The 12,250-nt window shown below is 38.0% G+C and overlaps 1 protein-coding gene across 1 annotated transcript in view; it reads left to right on the top strand.

The window, feature by feature from the left end:
• The window catches only part of LOC143344877 (neuronal calcium sensor 2), a 103,836-nt gene that overhangs the window by 15,632 nt on the left and 75,954 nt on the right, over window positions 1-12,250 (top strand). Inside the window, exon 2 of the mRNA XM_076771431.1 lies at window positions 9,020-9,072. The gene's annotated coding sequence lies outside the window, so the exon portion shown is untranslated. The remainder of the gene's footprint in view (window positions 1-9,019; window positions 9,073-12,250) is intronic.

Below are 12,250 nucleotides of genomic sequence, written 5' to 3'. Positions count from 1 at the left end.
AGCGAAGAAACATTTTCCTTCAATCGAGCTACCAAGAGAAGCCGGTTAGACCTTTCGGACCAACTAGACGGCCGATCACATGTTCCATTCAATGGAAGAGCGGTGATCGAAGCGAGAAACGAGAGAACGAGTCGAGTGAAGCTACTTGTTGAATAATTACTTGATATACGGGGACGCGTATAATGGTCGTCGACGCTTAAGTCTAGTTTAATTATACCAAGTAATTATTTGGTTTAAAGAGGAGTGAAGCTAAGTTGTGAGAGACGCGACGCGACGCGATGCTGAACCGTACAGCGGATTCGAGGACCGAACCTACTGCACTTGCTAACTCGATCTCTATAGAAAAATGAATGCTGCACCCCTGAATCGAGGTCTCCATTTCTCCAACGCAACCCGCCGGGAGCCCGAAGGACCCGACTTAGGTTGTCTGACAAAGAGAGAGTACCTGAGACAGGAACGACTCCCGCTGGAAGGTGTGCGTTTCCGCTGGATACGGAAACTCCACACCTTCCAGCGAAGAAACATTTTCCTTCAATCGAGCTACCAAGAGAAGCCGGTTAGACCTTTCGGACCAACTAGACGGCCGATCACATGTTCCATTCAATGGAAGAGCGGTGATCGAAGCGAGAAACGAGAGAACGAATCGAGTGAAGCTACTTGTCAAATAATTACTTGACATATGGGGACGCGTACAGTGGTCGTCGATGCTTAAGTCTAGTTTAATTGTACCAAGCAATTGTTTTGTTTAAAAAGAGGGGTGAAGCTAAATTCTGGGAGACGCGACGCGACGCGATGCTGAACCGTGCAGCAGATCTTCGGATCGAATCAACACTACCCTTGGTAGATTGATTTCTATTTCTAGAAATCGATCTGTCATTGGCAGGCGACTAGATCTTTCGGACAAACTGGACGGCCGATCACATGTTTCGTTCTACGAAACAGTGGTGATCGAAGCGAGAAACGAGGAAACGAATGAACGAGAAGCTAGGTGGTAAACAATTGCGTGACACATACGCGGATACACTAGAGACTTAAAATTAACGTCGAAATTTGAGCTAGCAGATTCGGAACTAAAATTGAGAAGATAGGAGAAAACGAGACTCCTATTTTCTAAATTAGTGGTACCAAGTAATTATCTCTTTTAAGAAGGGATGAAGCTAAATCGTGGGATACGCGACGCGACGCGATGCTAAACCATGCAGCGGATCTTAAGATCGAATCTACTGCCCTTGATATCTCGAGCTACCAAGGGAAGGCGATTATATCTTTCGGACCAACTACACGGCCGATCACTTGCTTTCTACATTAAAGCAGTGGTGATCGAAGCGGGAAACGAGAGGACGAGAGAAAGTGAAGCTACTTGGTCAATAATTACTTGGTAGGGCGCGGCAACACGGACAATAGAGAAATCTTCGACGTTAATTTTAATATTCGCGACGAAGCTTAAGACTAATGTACTTGGAATTAAGGTCCCTCGGCGGATGAATCCCTCTGTGGTTGAATCCCTTGGTAGTTGAATCCCTCGATGATTGAATCCCTTGATGGTTGAATCCCTTGGTAGTTAAATCCCTTGGTGGGTGAATCCCTCTGTGGTTGAATCCCTTGGTAGTTGAATCCCTCGATGATTGAATCCCTTGATGGTTGAATCCCTTGGTAGTTAAATCCCTTGGTGGATGAATCCCTCTGTGGTTGAATCCCTTGATAGTTGAATCCCTCGATGATTGAATCCCTTGATGGTTGAATCCCTCGGCGGTTGTAGCGTCCTCCCTCGATGTCCTTGGAATTGATCTACAATAGATCTGACCTGAAACAAAAACTGCTACTTGTGTTAGTATCATATTAAGGGAAATTTAATAAACCCTAACCAATCCATCTGTGACTCGACAAATGGAGAAATAATTTGTTCAGCTGATGTATCGAACAAGCTAAGAAATTCTGAAATATTCCTACACAGAATAAATGTTGCTCGATGGGTAGACCTACCTAAAGAAATGTACAAAATTAACACCTGATAAGGAAGTGAAAATATTAATAAATTAAACAATGTCAGTCAGAATATATTAAATACGCTCAGTCCAAACGACAGAACAATTTCACAAATAAAAACGAAATAAAAATTCGGATTAATTGATAGACGATGCTTGTGAACTTAGCTGACCAGTAAAAATATTCTACGAAATTAGGAATATCTTGCCAAGTCAGTTTCAACTAATACCACAAGTAATGAAATCGACAGAACAATTTCACAAATAAAGATAAAATAAAAAGTCGGATTAATTGATAGACGATGATTGTGAACTTAGCTGACCAGTAAAAATATTCGACGAAATTAGGAATATCTTGCCAAGTCAGTTTCAACTAATACCACAAGTAATGAAATCGACAAAGCAATTTCGCAAACAAAATCGAGATAAAAATTCAGATTAATCGACAAAGACAGATACCAGTTCAGGAAAGAATTGGAAACAGAAACAGTAAACGATCGAAGGAAATACCCCATAGAGAATCATTTTCTTTCAGAGTCCTATATGGTCAACGTAACGCAACAATAGCCGAAATAATAGAAGAACCAGTTAATAGAATATCTCATTGTATGTTGAAATGGTGGAAATATTCATAGGAACGAAACGAAAACCGATAAATTCAACAAACCCAATTTTTCATCAAACGGTAGTCAAAAATAAACGAGCAAGCTTCAAATCAGAAAAATAAGAGAGAGAGGGGATATTTAAACAAGACTCACCACTGGTCAACAACTGATCAGTATCGGTCATCGTATTCTCACCACTGGTCAACTGGTCAGCACTGGTCAGTAGTGGTCAGCCCTGGTCAGCCCTGGTCAGCCCTGGTCCCCCTGGTCCCCCTGGTCCCTCCTGGTCCCTCCTGGTCCCTCCTGGTCAGCCTAGGATGATCCCGGGATACCCACCGAGCCAGGAGATCCGTCACCCTTGGACCCCCCCGCGACAGTGAGACGTGTAAGTCTCCACATGAGCCTTTAATGAGTGACGGAGGAGTGGGGAGAGCACAGCGTGCGTCAGCCATCTTTACGCATCCGATGGACAAATTATTTCGCGAAAAATTATTATTTACGCATATTGATGGGCCCTTTCATTATTCATATACCACATATTGTTAAGAATTGTTTAAACTATTGCGTGGAAATGTTAAACAATGCTAAGTTCTATTTATAACTGTTTAATTCACACCATCGTCGAGTACGTACTCTGTATGGAGTTTACGTGCAGCGATTGGTATTCTCGTATAAAGTTAGTTTAATATTTGTCAAGATTTCGTATCGCACGAATCAATGATTAATAGCATTACCAGCGCGAAATTGCATTTTACGGACAAAAAGACAGATTTTTCTCGCATCGCGAACATCACTCAGGGGCAATCTTTCTAGTTTTTCGCGGTACGTGGCCGAGTCCAGCTATCGGAAGGTGGCATCCTCTCGAACGAAAGTGCATATCGCTATCAACGTGTATTATGACGTGTACGTAGGACTCCTTATGATGCTTATAGATGCTGTTCATCTGTCGAGGTTACCCTAGGTGGAAATTGCAATTGTAAAAGAAATACAATAAATATTCCCAGCTACCGTTTTTCTTTTGATGCCATGCGAAATACACACAAGGTATACGAATAGACCTTTCACCTTATGGACTTTGATGACCCAATCTGATTGCCATACCGAGTTATTTTTTAAATAAATGATGTATTACAATTTAAAATAAAAAATAATGGTAACGTTGCGAGGGACACAGAAATGGTAATGGGGCTTTAGAGCCCCATAAAAATGGGCCGGAAAAATACATTGGGTGAAAGGTCTACTCGTATACCTCGTCTGTGATGTAACCGATGGTTCATTTTTACCTAGGGACATTTTCGTCGGTTCTTTGTCGGTAGATTGGTTTCCTTCCATATCTGACGCGCTTAGACTGCCATCTGCGATTTGAAATGTGCAACGCGACGATCGAAGATCAGCTGACGGCGATTCGAGACGACGGGTTTACCTGTTATACATTTATTCTGACAAGCACGGTTAGATGGCACGGCTTACTCTAAACACGTGTGAAATTCACTAAAGCAGCTTGACACGATATGTCACAAACGTCACAATATCTCATATGTCTTCGTAGACGGCACTAGAAGTTAATTTGGCACGGGGAACTGCTGTCATCGATCAAAATAATACTGTTAAGTGTGATTTTAATCCTTTAGAAAGTTGTAGCGGTCGATTCGATACTTAGAGGTATCGATAGCTATCGAAATCTTGAATACTTAGTATCGATTTTCGATATGAATATTTTGAAATGAATTCCGAAATACTTTACAACAGCGAAATTTATTATAATAACATATTATTATTGAAACAATACAATAAAGTTTTGTAATTATTACTGTTAATACGTCACAAATATATTTTATTCGCATGTTAGAATAGTATCGATTGGGAATTTATTTATCTGTTACTCGTTATTAATTCGTTTATAATATTTATGATTTAAATATTCATACAGATTGAACTAATAAGCACAAGTCATTATAGATAGGATTACATCAGGACACGCCAAACTGACTCGTATATTTCGAATAATAGTCCTATTATGCGTGACGTCTGCTACTCAAGCCTATCAATGAACCATTTAATTAACGAATGCCAGAAATACTCTCGAGAAAGAAGAAAACTCGACATCGAGGGCAAACTCATTGATTTATCACATCGATGACATATCGGGAAAATATAATTAATGTCATATATTTTCGTGCTTATTAATGAGAAAACAAATTGGTATTCGCGTGTGTTTGGGTGCGTTGCAATTATGCATTAACAAATTTTTATATACGTAACAACAAATATTTGTTCGTATAACAATTCTTCTGTTATTCCAAATATTTTGATTTCGACCTATTTCTCCAGTTTCGAAGCTCTTTTTCGTTTTTTTTTTTATGACGATATCGTTACATCTTTTGATGCGATTATGAATATAATTATACACTTCCTCGTCGATCGTTATGTCCATAATTATTTACAAAATTGACTGAAAACATTCATTGAAAACGCAGGAAGTCAAGAAGATTCCATTGTTTCCTTGAATGATTATCTGAGACATTTTTTGCATAAATCATTCACTGTGAGATCGTCGTAAATAGATTTAATTACTTTTTATTTTGTTACATTAACAGTCATAAAGTTTCATTTTATTACATTTTATTACATTTAATTTATTGCTTACTTGTTTCGTTCGATATTTCCCCGAGTTTTAACGTCTGTTTGCAATGCTTGGAAGAGGCACCTTTGACCAGTTAATCAAAGGCAGAGCAATTAGCTCTATTGAATGCACGCAATACATTTTCGGTACACAGTCAAGCAACACAGATATAACTATCGTCTAGTCAGACACCTATTCACGTAGGTCGTACTTCGTTTGAAAAAATGCTACAAAAACCGAGTAGTGCATGAAAGAAAGAATCGCTGAGCATTTCGCGCGGAAAATATCTTCTGGAATGGAAAAAGACTAACGAATAGGGTCTTCCGGATGAAAATATCAAAGACAGCTATACAATAATTTTTAACGAAGCCTCCATCAACAAATTAGTATTCTTGATTTTCGTCTTATTTTGACCTCTAGAATCTCCCATTAAAATTTTTCCTAGGGGTGGCCGAACACCCTGTATACTCTTCGACCGACCACTAGTGGGCCCCAGGACGTTCCCCTCTCGTGTCCACTTCTTTTCTCCTGCTATTCCGCTTAATTTCTCCTTAACGCTAGCAAGTCTCGCCCACGCAAAGGCTTTTCCTTCAATCTATATTAGAATTTACTTAGTCTTGAGTACTTCAAACTGGGATATATCCCGATAATCAGTGAATTTCTCCGCACACTGTAGTGCAAAGTTTCCAGTGGCGATTATATTCTAACTTGTAAGCTCCGTGTATGCCAGACTGGTCGTTGCAAAGCCTTTCGAAAGCTTTCCACTATCTCAGGCGGGCCAGTGCGCAAGTTGACATATTCAAATCGCAACTCACGCAGCAAACCTTAGCTGCACGATATGGTAGCTACCCATTGCGGGCACGATATGATCCAATCTCATCGACTGGCTCAGAGGACTAGGAACTAAGCACTCCCGTCACCCAAGGACTTGGGGAAAGACTGGGGAATACTCATCCCTGTCACGTTCTCTGCCCATTCTCATGATGCCATTTAAACCCTAGCGAGACATTCGTGGCATCATCAGTGTACCATTTTCAGACGAGTTATCTTACAGTTCTTAGTATTCAACTAGCGTTTCGAGTGCGTGAGGGGCTCAACTTCCCCAACAGCTACCTGGTTTCCAATATGTAAGAGTTTATCTCTTCTAACGGGATGAGAGAGCCCCCCGATGATGTTTCTCTTTGAGATTGTGCTCGTTCGGTGAGTCCTCGACTTAGGCGGGCAATTTGCTCTCAAAGCTTTCTGCTACAAGTCAAATTGGAAAAATATATTACCAATTACAAAGTTACAAAAGATTGTCCGACATCGAAATTGTGCGTGCAAACACGATTTACAGAGTCGTACCGTCCAAGTACAGTAATTTCAAATTGATAGAAGTCTAATTCCTGAATCACGGACGTTGCTTTTACCCTCTGGCTTCTCACCGCTGCCTGGGGGTTATTGAACTCGGAATAAACTGGCTTGCTCTTCGTTATCCGAGTCATAAAAGGAACAGGTACTCGGAAGACTCGCTTGACCCAAGTATTGTAATGTTCGTGAGGGTGTTTCCTCTTGGGTCTTTCTTTCTGACAGTGTCTATTTACTCGACAACTCCCCCAGGGACGAGACCCTTTAATAGAGGCAACAATCGGACTAAATTCAACAAAGGCCAGAGAATACCTGGTTTTATTCGCGCGTCCAAGCGTTACGTTTTTTCATGGTACTTGTTTTGGCAACTTGGCCATTTTTACAACATTCTTTGACACGTCGGCTGTTGTTTACGATAAAAGAGCTACGATACTTCTAAAATTGTCAAGGAAGATTTTGTATATATTTTTATTCTGAACATTTTAAATTATACCACATAGACTTATTATAATCCGGTTTTATCGCACACCACCTGTAGCGTAAAAGTAAATATCAAAATAAACATAGAAGACAGCATAAATTATAGTAGTTGATATATTCATTGGATAGAGGATAAAATACCCTTTAAAATGAGTGTCCATTCAAGTCGATAGCTTAATTTGTTCCGGAGATATAACGATTTTTGTTTCAAGTTGATAGAGTAGCTGGTTTTAGAGATATAAGGGTTCGAAGCGTTTGTTTACTTTTCATTCTTTACGTCGCGAGGTCATTGACCGCCCGTGCTCGTAGCACAGACGAGGTATACGAGTAAACCTTACACCTTATGGACTGAAAGTGGCCCAATCTGACTGTCATACCGACCTAAAAATTCGGAGGTGATTTTAGCATCCTCTTCTCATGTCGTGAAAAAGTTTTTCTTTTTCTATTCAAAGAAAATTGTATACAAATGCTGTAGAAAATGTAGAAAAAGAATTCTCTTATACGTAAAAAATATGTTTAATCCTTGGGTAACTTATGGCCGCTATTGTGCCCGTCCAAAAAACTACCCTATTTACGAATGGCCACTGAAGCGACCAACTGCGAAATTGTACTCGTGTAAAAATCTCTGTTGTTGCTGGGCAATTTAAAATCACCCAGCTCGTTACGTAAAAACGACAGCCATTTATATCTTACCACAACGACGAAAACAAAATCGAAACGAAACGTCGGTCATTACTTATAGTCGACCAGAGGTTGCTTTGCAAATTCAATAACATTTTTCATTTATATAGATGCACGTAAATAGATAGCTACATTTGTTCTCTGTATTATATTTAGGAATAAGAATTATAATAGCCAATTATTCGTCAAGAATTCGCCACTTTGCTACAGAGAATAGTGATAATAAAAGTGACAAATAATCATGTGAAAAAAAAGCTTGTAAAAAGTTGTAGTCCTTTTGACATTTCTATTCTAATTTATTTTGAAACGCAGTAAGATTTATATACGATTTATCGTTGTTTACAAGTCGAAGTCACGTTTTTTTAGTACATCTTGTACCAAATAGGCTGTGTTCATTAATAATTTAAAGGATAGTTAATATGCAAGGCTGATCGATCCGGACAGGCTGGAAGTTTTAAAACGGCAGGTTAATGCATTCGTGCAAGATAAGACTGAAACAAGAGTGACTCTGGTTTCGAACAGTGATTAAAGCGTAGCTTTGAATCTGGGTGTGGTTAAAACAGACGTAAAATATTCTTTTCTATGATCGATTCGAAATTATATCGAGGAAAGAGAAAGAATTTCTAACATGGCAGACTGCTTCTCAACATTTATTTAAATTTTAACAAAATCACGTGGCCTTAATATTCTAATTCCGGAACTAAATTATTATAATTCACGAAAAGTAAAATTTCAAATCTTTTTTCTGGTTTCTTCTTTCTTTCAATTTCATCCTACATTATTCGTAATTATGTTTTTCAAGAAAATCTTCATGAATGTAAAAACGTGGGATGGTAAATTACCTGATTAATCTTGCTTTGTGCTAATCAAAATGCAAGGAAAGAAACGAGCAGTCGTCATAGTATAGTTATCCATTGCACGTTCAGAACTTTTATGAAGGACGGTTGGGATCGCAGCAGAAGGCTTTATTGAATTTAGATGGGATTCATTTATATGTTAATTGACGAGGAATTCTCTGCGCTGAAAGTGAACTCGTTCGAATTTTTAGTATCCAGAAAACCTTTTACGTGATTATTGAACCGATAAAAAACTTGAGACGCACGGAGGCCAACGCAAGTATCCATACTTGGTCGCCATTTTGTATGGATGTTTTCCTTAATTATCGTCGAACAAAAACATGGAACGATAATATAATAAAATAACACGTTAAATTTGAGCAACAGCCAATCTCTTGTCAAAAAACTTGGAAATAAATTTTCTTTTCTTTCTTATACAATATATTTATTTATATGTTTCAGGTGTTTGGTTCGGTGCTGGATTCGGGAAGTATGGTTTCAAGAAGTCTACTAAGGTGAGCAGAAAATTCTCTATTTCAAAATTAAATAGTAAAAACACTGTGCGAATGAAGAAAAATAGAAACGGCTAAGTGTTTTTACGTTGGATGATTTCATTAGTGAAACTACTACAAAAACATGGCCATATCGAAACATATGTTACTGCAATGGATGGTAAAACAAATATAGCGATATACTTGAGGCACACTCGAGTGGTCTGTTAGGCGATACGCTTACCGGGATACCAGACCTGGCCACTTTCGAAATATTATTTCGAATAAACTGTTACTTCGTTTCTGGTTCTTTCATCTTTCAAATACAATGCAATATTATTTAAAAATAGTTATTCTGTATTTAGAGATCAGGAAGTAATTTCGGAACGCAGGTCTCACGATGCAGATTTTACAGTAAACGTTTATCCTCGTTTGAAATTTCCATTACTTTTTCTCGCGTACAAAGACGATATCATATTGTAAACGAGACGCTTCTGATAGAACTTTTTATCTTGGAATTTTTTCGGAAACCAACTTGTACCGGTCTACTTCGTCGTGGATCAATCAGCGGCCGTCTGCTTTTGCCCGCAGGTTTTTCTACGAAAGTTGAAACCGATCCATTTATCACTTCTTCGCGAAATTGTCTTCGAAAGACATTTTTCCTCCCAGTTTGTAACAAACCTAACATTTCGATTTCGTAATAAAATTAATCGATCGCTTTATTTTGACATCACGACGCGCGGAACGGTTTTCTAAAATATTGTTTAATTTTTTATTTATTAGAAACCGAGAGAATAATACGAATATCACGCGTGGGCGTTGTTTTTGCTCGTTTGCATAAATCTGAATATCGCACCTGAAGGGTAAAAATCATCGCCCGGGTCAAATAATCTTTCTCTGCGAGCCGAAAACGATTTTTGAAAACGACCAAAACCGATTAATCATTGTTTCAACGCGTATAACGTAATTTTTTTTTTAATTTCACGGTATCGTAAATCCCGTTTACCTGCAGACGCGATGATACGCGGTCGAATGCCTTGCGGCAAATCACTGTCTAGTGATTATATCGATGAAAGAATTAAATTGCGTGGAATGGCAAAGTTTTTAACCAGCAAACAACAAAGGGATACAATTCGTACGATGATACCAACTAGAAATATTAATTGAAATCGTGAACAATATTACGTGATTTTAGTTTAGCACCTTCGTCAAAATTGGATAATTTTTTATTTCTGTACATATACAGAGTGAAATTTTAATTTTATTTTTATCGAGGAAAACTTTGAACATCGTACTGGCGGAACGGAATGAAAATGAAACTTCGAAACACTCGATCAACGTAAAAAAAGTTTAATTTTGAGCAAGTACTGGGTGGAAAGTTCAATCTCGCGCGCGATAAGAACTTCCCTTGTTTTGACCAGCCACACACTAAAAAAAGTTGTCGCATTAACACTTTATCGTTTTTCATTATGATAACGATGAGCGCGGAGGATTTTGTGTCGCATAACTTTATTTTCAGGATGAAATTTGTATTACGGTAAAATTAGTCCCACCGGGCGTGGAAGAGGTTAATAAAAGCACTTAAAAATTTAATTAATGTTGCTTCTTAATTTTTTTTACATTACCGGAAGCTAATTACACCATAAAATTGTCAGGAGCTAGTTGGGATAACGTTTGCATGGACGAAATAAGTTTTAAAGTACCTGATAAGATATTTTATTTCGGCGCAAAAAATAAAATAATAAATATTTTACTATATTAAATTTGATATTTTTATTTTACTTAACGTATTTTGAATTAGCTGTACGACTATAATTCTGCAACTTAGCGTACGATAAATCGTTAGATACGTCTACGAACTCTGTAAGTGTTTTAAAAGTGCTTCCTCGGCCAAATGAAGGGAAAAGTTTTCCTAGACGATGGGTACTCGAAAATAATTAAATTGTCATCCTTCAGGAGGTCCAAGGATGCGCGGGTTCGACTGGTACTTAAAATTTCTCGTTTAATAGGGCTGTTATATAATACAAGTTTCATGGATTCCAATTAGTTCGGATAAACGATATAAGGGGATTAATTAGGAGTTTTGGTATCCCCGATTTACCTTTAATTTTAGGAAAAGGTGGAATATCGCGATAAAGGTTCACCTGAAAAGAAATATTCAACATGGAAATTCTTTGATCTAATAATTTCTTTATGCCGTTTTCTCCAGTGTGAATCAATTCTAATTAATATTTTAGTGGACACGAATAGCTTCGTGATGTATTATATCCGTCTGTGGCTCTCGAAATAATCCTGATTTTCAATTTGGAAAACTAGTGCACCTGAGGTCTCTCATTCCCCTAATAGTTGCTATATACACAAAGTACCATTGTAGCAAAACTAGTACAGGCGATTCGGATACTAAAATATCGATTACCTTACGATCGACAGTAATTTAACTGTTACTAGACCATATTAAATACCTTCGCTTAAGAGAATATTTTAATTTAGAGTTTCATTTTTTTTAAAAAAAGGTATAAGATCATAATTTCTTATACATATAAGAGTGATTATATATAGACTTATATATCATTAACTGAATTATACATTATGTAAACAAAGTTCCTTTAAGTGTCCTACTGCCTTACACGATTTCAATCATCCAACCTTTTTAATTTCAATTTCTCAGTTTAATTATCGATATTTACTCGAAAGATCGTTCCAGGTTCGTATCTCTCGAACAGTCACGGATAGAATGTAAAAATACACATGAAAATTTAGAAACTATATCCAATGAACACTTCCAGAAATATTTAACCAAGAATAGAGTCCATTCCGGGTCCAAAGTTTTAACGATGATATCGTGTGTATCCTACTTCATGTTAAACGTTAAGCCCGGCGAGAGGTCAAGCAGTGCAATTTTTCGATTAATCGCTCTTAACGATCTAATTTATAGGTCCTTAGTTACCTTGGCAGCGAGTACGTCATAACGTTCGCTACGTGCAGACACGTCGTAGAGACGTAGAAGGATATTGATTTCTTAGTTCCCTTACCCGAAGCGTGCTTCAAGTCCAAATGTTATAATAAATCTACCCGCGTAATTATTCTCCGCAACTCTTTCCTATGCGAATCATCACGTATCCGGAATCGAAGACCTGATTTCCGGAGACGTTCCTACGCCCGACAACTACGAAGCTGAGGAAATCACGATTTTCCGATAATT

Source organism: Colletes latitarsis, chromosome 8 (genome assembly GCF_051014445.1).
Source record: "Colletes latitarsis isolate SP2378_abdomen chromosome 8, iyColLati1, whole genome shotgun sequence".
Lineage (NCBI taxonomy): Eukaryota > Metazoa > Arthropoda > Insecta > Hymenoptera > Colletidae > Colletes > Colletes latitarsis.
The sequence above is the reverse complement of the archived record's forward strand: the minus strand, read 5'-3'. Positions and strand labels throughout refer to the sequence as shown.